Source organism: Rhinoderma darwinii, chromosome 4, assembly GCF_050947455.1.
Source record: "Rhinoderma darwinii isolate aRhiDar2 chromosome 4, aRhiDar2.hap1, whole genome shotgun sequence".
In the NCBI taxonomy this organism is placed as follows: Eukaryota; Metazoa; Chordata; class Amphibia; order Anura; family Rhinodermatidae; genus Rhinoderma; species Rhinoderma darwinii.
The window spans coordinates 209,260,636-209,275,380 of NC_134690.1; the positions used below are offsets into that span (position 1 = coordinate 209,260,636).

General features: G+C 39.8%; 1 long non-coding RNA gene across 1 annotated transcript in view; it reads right to left on the minus strand.

Annotated features, from left to right (window-relative positions):
* Positions 1-7,141: 7,141 nt before the first annotated feature.
* Positions 7,142-14,745, minus strand: part of LOC142761002 (uncharacterized) — a 114,571-nt gene continuing 106,967 nt past the window's right edge. Inside the window, exon 3 of the long non-coding RNA XR_012883480.1 lies at positions 7,142-7,353. This is a non-coding gene — a long non-coding RNA (uncharacterized LOC142761002). The remainder of the gene's footprint in view (positions 7,354-14,745) is intronic.

Here is a 14,745-nt window from a genome sequence, read left to right on the forward strand (position 1 = left end):
AAATTTGGAAAGGGTCTAACAGCAAACCGTTAATTTAAATCCTTGCAGTTGGAGCAGTATATAATAATTATATCCATTTAATAAAGTTAGTACCAAAACAAAATCTTTTTATTCACTCTACAGAATCAAACGCTTTTGTAGCGTCTAGAGTCATAAATGACGCTTCTGTATTGACATATGTCACCTGAGCATGTCGATTAGAGTAGAATCTAGCTATGTTATTAGCAGTTGATTTATGAGGCATAAAGCCTGTTTGATTTGCATGGATGATGGTGGTAATACATTTTTAGAGACGTATGGCCAATACTTTTTCAAGCAGTTTTACATGCAATTTATTAATGAAATGGGTCTGAAGGACTTAGAAGAGAGTGGGCCCTCCTCTGGCTTGAGGATCAATGTAATTGCAGCCTCCTTCCATGACTTGGGGGGGGGGGGGGTGACCAGTTATCAGCACCTCTGAGAAGGTCTGTAGTAGCACAGGTTAAATAATGTCACTGTGTATTTTATAGAACTCAAACCGTATTGGGTCCATCCCTGGTGACTTATTATTGGCCACTAGAGAGAGAGATTGTCTTAATTCGTCTAACGGGATAGGAGAATCTAAGAATTCTCTCTTTTGAGGAGAGAGCGTGGGGATTTCAATTTGGTTTAAGTATTCTTCTAACTTATTATGTGAGTCTTCAGCAGTAGAAGTACAGTATATAGTGTTTTATAGTAGAGCCGGAATACAGAAAGAATCTGGTTCATGTCAGTAACAATGAGACCATTAGTATTTCTAATGGCATTGATATAGGGGGAGTAATTTTGTTTTTTAATAATGTTTGACAGAAATCTGCTTGATGTACCGGATTCACAATAGTATTTCAAAGACTTCTTAATTTGCTGCTCCCTAGCTTTGTCCAATAACCAATTTGTATAATTTTGTAGCACAGTTTCCCAAATATGTCTATTTTCAGGGGATTTATTCCTAGTATAATTGGTTTCACTGTAATCATTTACATAATCATCCGGATTTATTTTTCTTTATAATTTTATTTAAGTATTTTTTTAAAAATATATTCCTCTAATAATGTCTATTCCAGACGACGGCCATGGTTGATGAACCAACATTATCTCTCAGAAAATGTTTGATATTCAACTCCAGTAGGATACCTAAATGCTGTATCCAATATGCACTAATGCCCAGTATAGTCAAAAGTCCGTGATTTGATTTTTGAGTCAGTACATCTATTACCACAGGTGAGTGGTCTGGGACTCCTAGCCTCATATGAGACCCTGCCTATAAAAGGAGCCATGTTTTCACTGACAAGAATAGTATCTATTCTGGACAAGGAACCATGACTTTTAGGCTGTGTTCCCACGTAGAATAAACGCTGCGTAATATGGTCAACGGAATTGTGTGCGGAAATTCTGCAGCATTTACAGTAGCAGCAAAGTGGATACGATTTTGAAAATCTCATGCCCGCTCTGCGGAAAAAAAAACAGCAGCAAAAATGTTAATAAATTGAATTTAAATGCGCAGCATGTCAATTTATGCTGCGTTTTCGTTGCTTTTCTGTTGCGAGTTTTCCCCACTAAACTCAATGGGACTTTTGCGGCGAAATTGAAGCGATTCCGCCACATAAATTGCAACCAATACTTCTTGCTTTTTCCTCCCATTCGGCCTCCTGGGATGACGGTCCATCCCATGTGACCGCTGCATCAGGGAGGCAGGACTAGATGTTACCATGACAATGGCCGGGGTAAGTATGAACTTTTTTTTTTTTTTTCCGCAGCGGAAATTCCACCCAAAAAAACGCACCACAAAATCTGGCCATGTTAGGGCATATTTTACTTCCAATTTTGGAGTGTCCTCTTAAAATCCACAGTACAAGCTATTTTCTATTTTTCTGAGTATATACAGAGAAGTCTGCAAAAAAACATAATGCGATTGCCATTAGAGACTAGCTCCTTCGTCTCTCTCTTGCTTTTTTAAGCGTAATATCTCTATCTTTAGAAGATGGAAATCTGCATAGTTGTAACACCGGCAGCGGGTTCCGCTCCTGCCTGACCCTGCTCCCCTTTCAGACGGCCTATGTCTGCTACGTTCCTCATGTCCTCTAGTGCGCGCACGGGCCGTCTCATAAATGGCCAGCGCATTCAAAATTCACCTACCAATCCATGTTTGTTCCTGGACTACATAAGGCACCTCCACAATCCACCTGGTGCCTGAGCAACATTGGAACAACCTAGTTGTGTCCTGTAAAGGCTCCTGTGTGCATCTGATTCCAGCCCGTTATTGCTATCTGTTATTAGCCTGTGTCTCATTATGCACTACCAGCCTGTATCCAGTTATCTGTTATCACCCTGTATCTAGTTATCCGCTATCAACCTGTATCGTTATCTGTTATCAGCTAGAATCTGCTGTCTGTCTGTGCCCAACTATCCACTATCAGCCTGTGTCCAGCTTCAATAGTATTGGTCCTGGAATGCTGCCAAGTGGTCTGGGCTTCAGCTATACCCGATGGGCCCGCTCTATATTAAACAGGCTAGAGAATAACTCGATTGTAGACGTATCCACGAACCACTTTAGAGTCAAACCTGTACAGTCCGGTCCTTCAGCAGCTTCTGGAAAGCAGATAATTCTTAAATTATTTCTACGGCTTTTATCTTCCAAGTCGGTGATTTGGGTTTTTAGCTCTTCAATGTCTGTAGAGTGCTACTTAATTCACTCCTCTGCTACTGTCTGGATGTCTTCGACTTTGCAAATCCTGCCCTCTGCCTCATCGAGTCTGCCTCTGACTTTGTTAAAGTCTTCTCATAGCCGAGTTATATAAATCTTCGGACCCTCTATTTGGCTTGAAAGGTCCTGTATAGACCCGTCTGTCTTGGTTACAACATGCAAGATCTTACTTAGGATGTTAGTAGATCGGTCAGTGCCTACTGTTTCTTTGATTTGCATGAAAGAATCCAGATAAATATTATCAGTTAGTAGATCTTCAGCAGCGCTAAAGTTATCGGACTCTGTGACCCCATTGGTAGAATCTAGTGTGTCTCCCATTTGGATATAGACTGTAGAATTATATCTGGACATAGTCTTACCATACTTTTTGAGGATCCCCCCCCCCCCATTTTAGGGGATTCTCCATATTTATCCATTTTATCCAATAAAGGAAGGAGGCCAATACACGAGGGGTCAACCATGAAATGTACCTGGCAAGGCCTGTATGTGGCTTAGCGTGCAATTTATCACATTGTTGGGTGTAGTGGTTCATCCGATAAGAGATTGGCATGCAGTAGGTGGAATGTTCTGGCAGGCACCGGGAGGGGCTAACCACACAGAAAACAAAATGAGCTGGTCCGTAATGGGCTGATCTGAACCAATTGAACTGTAGCATCCAAGCAGCCATGCTGAAGTAAATGCATCCTGCGCAAGGTCCAGCGAGGCTCAGCAAACTCTGAGTGAGCAAATTCAACAAACGCTGTTAATCTGGGTTAGCCCAGGCCTTTTCCAGTGTGTCGTCTGGGAATTAGGATGATGGCTGCGGTTAGTCCGGCATACGCTGGAGAGGGAGTATCAGGGAGGGGTCTGTAGGCAATGGTCCTAAGGTGGGGGGGTGTTCACATTCCTACTATAGGCTATAATGTAACATCTGGCCACACTAAAAAACGCATTAAAAAAATGCCACAAAAAAATGGCTGTGTGTGAACCCAGCCTTAAAGAGGCTCTGTCACCAGATTTTGCAACCCCTATCTGCTATTGCAGCAGATAGGCGCTGCAATGTAGATTACAGTAACGTTTTTATTTTTAAAAAACGAGCATTTTTGGCCAAGTTATGACCATTTTTGTATTTATGCAAATGAGGCTTGCAAAAGTCCAAGTGGGCATGTTTAAAGTAAAAGTCCAAGTGGGCGTGTATTATGTGCGTACATCGGGGCGTTTTTACTACTTTTACTAGCTGGGCGTTCTGACGAGAAGTATCATTCACTTCTCTTCAGAACGCCCAGCTTGTGGCAGTGCAGACACAGCCGTGTTCTCGAGAGATCACGCTGTGTCGTCACTCACAGGTTCTGCATCGTGTCGGACGAGCGAGGACACATCGGCACCAGAGGCTACAGTTGATTCTGCAGCAGCATCGGCGTTTGCAGGTAAGTCGATGTACCTACTTACCTGCAAACGCTGATGCTGCTGCAGAATCAACTGTAGCCTCTGGTGCCGATGTGGCCGACACGATGCAGGACCTGTGAGTGACGACACAGCGTGATCTCTCGAGAACACGGCTGTGTCTGCACTGCCAGAAGCTGGGCGTTCTGAAGAGAAGTGGATGATACTTCTCGTCAGAACGCCCAGCTAGTAAAAGTAGTAAAAACGCCCCGATGTACGCACATAATACACGCCCACTTGGACTTTTACTTTAAACACGCCCACTTGGACTTTTGCAAGCCTCATTTGCATAAATACAAAAATGGTCATAACTTGGCCAAAAATGCTCATATTTTAAAAATAAAAACGTTACTGTAATCTACATTGCAGCACCGATCTGCTGCAATAGCAGATAGGGGTTGCAAAATCTGGTGACAGAGCCTCTTTAAGGCATTTCAGGCAATAATGAGTACTGAGGACACCAAAAAGCCCGAAACTATATAGGACCAAATGTTTGAGTGTCTGGCCTTATATGTCAAAGGGTGTTTCCAGTCCACAACATAATAAGGTCCATATTAAAAAATAGTGATAGAACTCTGCAAAAAAGTTTTTTATAACATGTACCATTAAAATAAATGCCTGCACCAATACGTTTGATATTACAAAGTATTATCTTCTGGAAGTACAGATGTAGCCGTCTTTATCTTGACTTTTAACGCATTAACCCCTTGCCGTCGTAAACATTTTTTAGATTTTCATTTTCATTTTTCCGTTGATATAGTCCTATGAGGGCTTGATTTTTGCAGGACGAGTTGTATTTTTTTGTAGCCCCATTTATTGTGCCATATAATGTATTAGGAAATGGGAAAAAAATTATTTGTGTGATAGAAAATAAAAAAAACAGCAATTCCTCCATTGTATTTTGCGCTTCGTTTTACGGAATTCACCGTGCAATTAAAACAACATGGTAACTTTGTTCTGTGGGTCAATACGATTACAGCGATACCAAATATATATAGTATTTTCTATGTTTTACTACTTTTACAAGTAAAAACCTAAGTGTAAAAAATAAAATTTGCTTTGTGTCGCCAAATTCTGAGAGCCATAACTTTTTTATTTTTCCGTCTATTAAGTGGTATGAGGGCTTATTTTTTGCGGGATAAGTTGTCAGTTTTAATGCTACCATTTTGGGGTACATGCCAGCTTTTTATTCCATTTTTTGTGGGAGATGAGGTGACAAAAAATAGCGATATATTGTAAGGCCATGTTCAGACGTGGCGGAATTTTTCCGCTGCAAATGTTGCTGCATATTGGGGGCAATTATGCAACGAATCTCACCAACATTTGCATATTTGACAGATAATTCAGACGTTGCAGATATCACAGCAGACTTGCCACAGATTTCAGTTTTTGCATTGCAAAGGCTGAAATCCGCAGTGAAATTCCGCTTCTTCTCCGCAACGTCATGAGCATGCTGCAGAGGGAAAATTCCGCACTGCAGCCTGATTTCCGCACAGTTATTTTCTGCAATGTTTACTACTAAGTTTCCTACAAATATATAGAAAGAAATGTAAAAAACGGCTGCTGCAGAATTCCACTGCGGACTGTCCGCAGCGGAATTCAACAGCAATTCCGCCACGTCTGAATGTGCCCTTATAGTTCAGACTTTTACGAATGCGGCGATACCAATTATGTTTATTTATTTATTATTTTACAATGCTTTAGGGGGAAAATGGGAAAAGCGTTTTTTTACTTTTTATATATTCTTTTTTTTTTACATGAAAAAAATCAAACTTTTATTTTTATAATTTTTACTTTTTTTATTAGTCTCCCTAGGGGACTTTAACCAGTGATCGTTGGATCGCTTGCACTATATACTGCAATACTAATGTATTGCAGTATATCGTCTTTCTGACAGGCTACTATTGACCCCTGCCAGAGGCAGGGCTTAATAGGAGCACAAAGATGTCAGACCTGGGGGCCTTCATTAGGCCCCCAGGCTGCCATAGCAACCATCGCCACCCTGCGATTGCATTGCGGGGGACGCAATGAGGTGCTAGAGGGGGTCGCCCCCCCCCCCCTTCTAATGATTAAAATGCGGCGGTCGCTATTGACCGTGGCATTTAAAGGGTTAAACGAGCGGGACCGCACTCGAGCGCAATCCCACTCGTTACTGTGAAGTGTCGGCTGTAACATACAGCCGACACCGGCATCGTATGGAGCGGGTTCACTCCGTGAGCCCGTTCCATACTTCCCTTACGCGGCTATGACGTAGCCGTACGTCAAATGTCGGGAAGTGGTTAAATACACAGTGGGAAGATCCTTTATCTTGACTTTTTCAATGACTTTTTCAATTACTTTTGTTGTGTGATATCACGCTGCAGCAGGTTATCAGAGTCAAGATAAAGATGGCTACATTCGTATTGCTTCCAAGGAAGAATATGGTGCTATAATGAGGCACCATATGGAGGTACATGGATTACCTACAGCTCTATCATACGAGGCTCCATGCACTCAGCACTGGCATTTTGTTTATAGGAGAAAAATCAATAACCCCGCACTGGTATAATAATAGTATTAGTAGAATCAAAATATGTGGGATCTGCTAACAAAACTATTATGTCTGTGGGAAGATTTATAACTTATAAGGAAGTAAATAGTTTTATAGACCACTGAGATATAGTATTCTGAATGTTTTTTTTAATCCCTTTAATCTTGTCTGGAAAAAAATTTATATTTTCACACAAAAATATTTTTGTATATTTATTTCCAGTTCATATTAACTGAATCCTTCCAGTAACGATCAAATAGAGAATGTATTCTTAATAGTGTGAGATTCAACCAAACTACATTTTTAAAACATCAATTTCTTCTACAACTACAACCTATTTTAATCATTTAGCTGGAGCGCCAGGCTGGAGTGGAAACGAGTTTAACTGAGCAGCCAATCTGACCTGTTTGGAAAAAAAGCTCTCGTTCTGTAAAGCAGTGTATCAACCTCATTTTTTATTTCCTACTTGTTTTTTTATTTTTGAGTCCCAAAGCATTCACAGTAGTCTCAGTTCACATGGCAACTCATGCTGGCTGCTGCTTCTTGTCGCTGACTGTGATCCGCTGAGCCGCACACATCTGATTTCCATGCAGACTGGAAGGGCTCTTAATAAAACATGTCTTATCTCAGTCTGTTCAAATAAGTGTTTCGAGGCTTCGTAGTAATTTTGAGGCCATAGCTAACAAAATGGGAGAAATAAAATACTATATCTTCAGAGACACCACCAATTTATAAGATATATTGTCTGCTGATACAAATTTATCAGAATGTTTACAGTACATTAAGATTTTAATAGGCTGGCTCATTAAAAGTAGATTTAAGATTCTGTAGACATTGTAAATCTATTTTGCTATGTAGGTGAACAGAGAAATTGAAATTGAACGTGCGGAAGGATGCAAATCAAAGCCCAACTTTTTAATTAAAAATAACATACAGTATATTTGTGTTGTCAATAAAAATATAACACTCACTAGCAAAATCTTCAAATGTGGTAATCAGAATAAATTACTGGATCAACAACCCATCTCAGCAATCTAATCTACCCCATAAATAGCCAATTTAAAGGGGTTTTCCACCTTCTGACAACTGATGACCTATCCACCAGATAGGTCATCAGTACATGATCTGTGGGGGTCCCGCACAGATCAGCTGGTCCGATGCCTCGGTGCATTGGACGTACATGCCGGAAGCAGTTGGCTCTGGCCACGGAATAGCGACCGAGCTGCAGTACTGTTCAAGTGAATAGGAGCAGACCTGCAGTTCAGCAGCATGGCCGCTATGCTATTTACGGAGCCAACAGCTTCCGGTTCCGTACATAGCATTATGTGCCACAACATCCGGTGCCCTCAGGTCACCGGAGCGGCTTAACGGTGTAGGGTCCGGGTGTCGGACACGCAATAATCATATACTAATGACCTATCCGGTGGATAGGTCATCTGTTGCCAGAAGGTGGAAAACCCCTTTAATCTTTAATATGAGATGGATCTTTCAGTGATCTTGCAACTCAATTCCAAGAGTTATCAGTCTGCGAGTTTCACATTTTGAACCTACCAAAGATTATGGATTATCTGTAAGGTTTTGGTCAGAATTTCTATGCACCATGCACAGTGCATTATATATAAATGAAGTAGGCCGAGCTTTGTTGTTAACATTATATAAGGAAATTGTTCTTTAAGCCATTCCTTTGTATTTTTGTTAAAGGCTTGCATAACCTCCCAATATTTCTATCTTAAATTGCAGAACATTTTAAGCTTCATTCCATACAAAATGGCATACAGATGTGTCTACCCTTGGCTTTTCTTGAATTGCATTAAGTTATACAATTTGTCACGATACCAATTCAATACAATCTTACGCCATCCAGTAAAAAAAATGTATACGTTAATGTATAATTTTTTTCAACATGGGAGTCTATGGCCAATGGATCGCATTCGTTGGAGGTACAGGTCTTTAAATGTTTGTTTAACATCTCACGCTATACATCTCACGATATGTTGGGTTAAGAGATAGCTTAAGGGAGGACACATCTGTATAAAAACACCTTTTTATGCAAATATCTATACAAGTCTTTGGCCATATTTGATTCATTATATCTGTATTTTAAAAGCAAAATGTGATATTTATAACTAATGTTGTTTACAAAAGAATTTAAGATTTTTATTTTGTTTTTTATTATATGCTGCATTATATAAATTAACGTAAGTAGTTTTAACTTTCTTTGTTTTCCTAATTTCAAACACTACTAAGCTTATTTTAGCTTACATAACAAAGATGGAAGGTTTTAATTACAAAAGTAGCTAACAGTGCAGTCAGTGTGTAAAAACACCTATTTCGTAGAATATCTCACTGCAAACCTCACCCTATTTTCTGGGCATTTAGTATGACTGTAATTTTATTTAATCCAGTTTACTGACGTAGCAGCACCTTCTACCTCCGTAGTTTTCCAGATTTTGCTTTCCCAATTACTTGTTTTTAGAAATGATTCAGCTTTATTTTAGCGGAAAATTAAAAAAAGAACTCCTACAGCATTACCCAAGTAGAGCATTGAGGATGTTTTTGGCAGACATGCTTTGTGAGTAATCTGAATGAGTAGTTTTCCATTTTATAGTTGGAGAATAAACAGGACGTTATGATCTATTAAACATACATATATTTTAATTTAGCCTTTTGTATTTCTTTTGCAATAGTGAAATCTGATTTAGAGATCACTACACAAATATGTTCTTCTCTAGTATTGCTTTTGATATGAATAGATGTGATATATTTTTACCTGAAATGTTTTGTATTATACCAAACGAAAAAAAATAAATCCAAAGTCAAACTTGACAATCATTAAACTGACAATCCAGGCAAAAACGAATACACTGTGTTATTACTAGAGCAGGGCCTGGGGGTGTTGTGCAGGACACAGGGATTCTAAAAGAAACCAAATGCCCCTTTACTCAAGCAATTTGAAACACAGCAAGGAATGGACGGACACAGACAGCAGAAGTCCCCTGTATAAAACCAGTATTTGGGTCCCGTGCTCTCCAATAGCTCAGCATAGAGCACCCCCTTATGTCTTTCTAAGAATCCATCAGCTCAGTCCCTTACATGCAATCTTATAGACATTAGGATACTGCTTTAAGATAGCAGCCGGCCCCCTTACCTACTAGACCCCTGTGCAACTATTTAGGTTGCACATATGGTATGTCCACCCCTGCATAAAGGTCTTCTTAACCCTAACAGTTATAACTTATCCATGCAACAAAGAAGTGATTCCTCATTTTGGGGCAGTGGGTGAAGACATGGAATTAATTTGTTTCTGCCTCTAGTAACCAACTATGAACCAGAACTGCTGGCGTATAGCACACATGCAACCTAATGAGTATACAGCCATTAATTCCTATTTTCAAACAGCTGTTTCAGGCTGCTCCATCCGTGTAATATATTGAAATCATGGCTCTGTGGAGGTAGGGTTAGGAGGTCCTAATCCAAGTTAGGAAGCAAGGATGAGGGCTAAAAGGAACCACACAATAATTCCAAAAGGGGCATGAGAGAACAAGGCAGGGAGAAGCAGTTACAGTAGGGGAAAACTAGGCTTAAAGGGACATTAAAAATAATAATAAATCTGCAATACTATCAATGATGACAATTATATGTTGTTTAAAAAAAATAGGTGGTTGGTTTTTGGGAAACAATTTTTTAAAAATGTTGCCATGTATTCTACTTCCTGTCTAGTGTGTTGAACTTCCTCTCTGTGGGCACTCTTGACACATTAGAGAGGATTACTTAACACACCCTGGCTGACCAGCAGTTTGACCAGGGAAGAGTGAGGGGTGGTGACTCAATTAGGTCCCCACACCTCCCCTATGTATACTGCTTTTTACATTATACTAAACTAATGCACTGAACCTGAAGGGCTTTGTTGCATTTACAGAAGGCTCCCGAGGTACACTACATTAGTTTAGAATAATGTAAGAATATCTGCTGTTCTTCTCAGGGACTGCAGGAGGGTCTCCCCAGGCTCCATTGACCAACCGCTGATGAATCTCAGGTCCAAGATCTCCATTCAGCAGAGGCAACAATAGTAGCCGGGGCAGGAGGAGGAGGACTGACAGCAGAACAGCACCGACATCATGGTAATGGCCGTGCTTAGGAGGAAACCGCTACATTATGCCCCTAGAAGAAGCTGACTGTCAACTAAATGTGCATGGGGACAAGCCAATTTGCTGAACCACTATGCTGCCAACCGGGACTACAGGCTTTGATTCTCACTGTGAGTGGAAGTCAGTTTGGCACTGCTGCATCGTGCTGTGTACAAAACTTTACCAAGAACACTACTGTATATCAATGCGAGTATATTCAACATCGCTGTCAGCTTCACAGGCAAAAACGCGTAAGAAACTCAAGTTGGTCCCAACGTGAGAGAAAGCAAAGGTGCTGCCTGTAATCATTACAGACGTCTCCTATTCTTTATAATGGTCCAATCGAGCTGCTTTTGAGTTGAACTCCTCGTTCATGGAAGTCCCGATTCACTTAAAGTGTAACTAAACCTTCAAATACTTCTGACATGTCACAGTTTCCCAGGAAATCATTAAAGGCTATGTAAACCTTTAAAAGTGAATAAGAAAAAATATATATATATGTTAGTGTGTTTGGTGCAACTTTCAACATAGTTTTTATTAAAAATTATTTTTACTTTTTGAGATACAGCTGCTCTGTATTCTCTATACTGAGCAGCTGTATCGTTCACTGAATCCTGTATACGTCAGGTCTGCAGGACGGATGCGTTCAGTGTCAGCGGGCCTGCGTGTCTCTGACACACAGGATCCACCTGTAATCTATCATATCAAAGTCCATAACTGACACTGAACCTGTCAAGTCCTCGGTACTGACGGATTCACGTCTTAGCAAAAGATACATATGCTCTGTATAGAGAAAACAGAGCAGCTGTATCTCAAAAAATAAAAATAATTTGTAATAAAAACGAATTTGAAAATTGCACAAAACACAATGACTGACATTTTTATAAAACAAAAATATGAACTTTCAAAGCGGGCGGCAGACAGGTACTCACGGTTGGCTGAGCCAAAGGTCAGGGGATAGTCAAAGATACAGGCAGAGGTCAATCACAGGAAATCCAAACGAAGTTTATGCAGGGTATCACTAGCCAGCTGAAAAGGAATCTAGGGGTAAAGGGTCAGCACACGCATGCCGTAGCAGCAGTGGACAAGGCAGGAGGTGAACGGGGGTTGCAGTCAGTAGCAGAAACCCAAGGAGAGACAGAAGATGCCGGGAAATAAGTACATGGTGGTGGGCAGTGACGCACATTGCAGAGATTATTTTTCAGCAGGTTGTTAACCCCTTAACCCCTTCAGGACCAAGCTCATTTTGGCCTTCAGGACCAGACCCATTTTTTCAAATCTGACATGTGTCACTTTATGTGGTAATAACTTCAGAATGCTTTTACCTATCCAATCAATTATGAGACTGTTTTCTCGTAACATATTTTACTTATGTTAGTGAAAAAATTTGGTCGATAAATTCATTGCTTATTTGTGAAAAACCCCAAAATTTAGAGAAAATGTGAAGAAATTATGATTTTTCTAATTTTAAATGTATCTGCTTGTAAAACAGGTAGTAATACCACACAAAATAGTTACTAAATAACATTTCCCATATGTCTACTTTATGTTTGCATTGTTTTTTGAACATTGTTTTATTTTTCTAGGACGTTAAAAGGCTTAGAACTTTAGCAGCAATTTCCCACATTTTGAAGAAAATTTCAAAAGGCTATTTTTTTCAGGGACGAGTTCAGTTCTGAAGTGGTTTTGAGGGCCCTATATATTAGAAACTCCCATAAAACACCCCATTTTGAAAACTGCACCCCTCAAAGTATTCAAAACAGCATTCAGAAAGTGTTTCAACCCTTTAGGCGTTTTACAGGAATTTAAGAAATTAGAGGTGAAATTTTCAAATTTCATTTTTTTTTACAAAATTCATTTGTAATAATTTTTTTTCTGTAACACAGAAGGTTTTACCGAAGAAATGCAACTCAATATTTATTGCCCAGATTCCGCAGTTTTTAGAAATATCCCACATGTGGCCCTAGTGTGGTAATGGACTGAAGCACCGGCCTCAGAAGCAAAGAAGCACCTAGTGGATTTTGGGGCCTCCTTTTTTTAGAATATATTTTAGGAACCATGTCAGGTTTAAAGAGGTCTTGTGGTGCCAAAACAGTGGAAACCCCCAAAAGTGACCCCATTTTTGAAACTACACCCCTCAGGGAATTTATCTAGGGGTATAGTTAGCATTTTTACCCCACAGGTTTTTCGCTAAATTTATTCAAATTAGCCTGTGAAAATGAAAATCTACTTTTTTTCTGAAAAAACATAGAATTTTCTAATTTTTATAAGGAATAAAGGAGAAAAAGCACCTCAACATTTGTAAAGCAATTTCTCCTGATTACGGCAATACCCCATATGTGGGTTCGGTAGGGCTCAGAAGGGATTTGGATTTTGCAGCTCAGATTTTGCTGAATTGGTTTCTGGGGGCCATGTCGCATTTGTAGAGCCCCTGAAGTAGCAGTATAGTAGAAATTCCCCAGTTGTGATCCCATTTTGGAGACTATACCCCTCAAAGAACTAAATTAGAGGTGTAGTGAGCATTTTGATCCCTCAGGTGTTTTATAGATTTTATTAGAATTGGGCCGTGAAAATGAAAAAATATTTTTTTTCCAATAACCTGTAGATTTAGCTCATAATTTTTCATTTCCACAAAGAATACAGGAGAAAATGTAGCCCAAAACGTGTTACACAATTTCTCCTGAGTAGGGAACTACCCCATATGTGGTTGTAAACTGCTATTTGGACAAACAGCAAGGGTCTAAATAGAAAAAGCGCAATTTCGTTTTTGGTGCCATTTTTGGTGGAGATTTTACAAAATTTGTTTTGGCGCCATGTTGCATTGCGCTGAGGTACCAGTACAGTGAAAACCCCAGAGAAGTTACCCCATTTGGGAAACTACACCCCTCAAGGAATTCATCTAGAAGTGTAGTGAGCATTTTGACCGCAAAGATTTTGCAAAATTAGTGCACAGTGGATGTTGCAGATTGAAAATTGCCATTTTCCACAGATATGCTATTTCAGTGCCCAATGTGTTTTGCTCAGATTGTACCACTGGAGACACACACCCCATAAATTGTTAAGCGGTTCTCCAGAGTACAGTAATACCACATATGTGATCATAAACTGCTGTTTGGGCACACTGCCAGGCCCAGAAGGGGCGCCATTTGGCTTTTGGAGCGCAGATTTTGCTTGGTAGTAGTTTTGTTTAGTGTTTTACTGGTGTTCAGTTTATAATGTGTGCGCATATGTAAGCTGTGTGGAGTACATCAGGGTTTATATAAGCTGGGCGGAGTGCATCAGGTCATAATAGGATGATGTAATAATGGGGTAAATTAATAATAAAATTAATTATCCATGGATAGTGACGTACGCTTTCAACCAATACTTTATGCACAGGCCGGATTTTTGGGTGCAGGAGTCGCACTTCTAAAGGGTGTCCGTGGTATTGTACAAAAAATCCGCACTCCAGCATTGTCTAACCTTTGACTTCTTCACTAGCCCCATATGTAGCACAGACCCCAAAATGTCATAATTTCCGCTGCATTTACAGTGTCTATCAGTGGGGGCTAGCAAATAATGACGTGGAGTTTTATGTGAAGAACAGCTGCACATATAAATCAGTCTCGGCTGTTGTTTTGCATTATTGCGTTCCAAGAGTCATAACTTTTTATTTTTCCGTTGACGAGCTGTGTGAGTGTTTGATTTTCATGGGACGAGCTGTAGTTTTTATTAGTATCATTCTGGGGTACATGTGATAATTTGATCAGTTTTTATTACTTTTTTGGGAGGTGAGGAGACCAAAAAACAGAAATTCTCTCACTGTTTTTTTTTTTTACATTTTTAACGGCGTTCTCTGTGCAGTATAAACAACATGTTTACTTTATTCTGCGGTTCGATACAATTATGGCAATACCACATTTATATAGTTTTTATATGTTTTACTAGTTTTACACAATAAAAAC